The following is a 318-nucleotide window of genomic DNA, read 5'->3' on the forward strand; positions in this document are numbered from 1 at the left end:
TAACTTCACCTGAGATATTGTGTAATCCACTGGGTAACTTATACTTGGCTGGATCATTCATGACTGAGACAGAGAGCTGGATTAATGCATAATGGTCTGTATCATATAGCAAGAAAAAATCAATACTAAACAGGGTGACCAGACAGCAAGTGTGAACAATCGGGACGGGGTGGAGGGTAATAGGAGCCTATGTAAGAAAAAGACCCAAAAATTGGGACTGTCCCTATAAAATCGGGACATCTGGTCACCCTAATACTAAACTGTATGGATGCACAATGCACACAAACTAATTATGCTAGTAACCTCTGCAGGAAACTC

Source organism: Gopherus flavomarginatus, chromosome 3, assembly GCF_025201925.1.
Source record: "Gopherus flavomarginatus isolate rGopFla2 chromosome 3, rGopFla2.mat.asm, whole genome shotgun sequence".
Lineage (NCBI taxonomy): Eukaryota > Metazoa > Chordata > Testudines > Testudinidae > Gopherus > Gopherus flavomarginatus.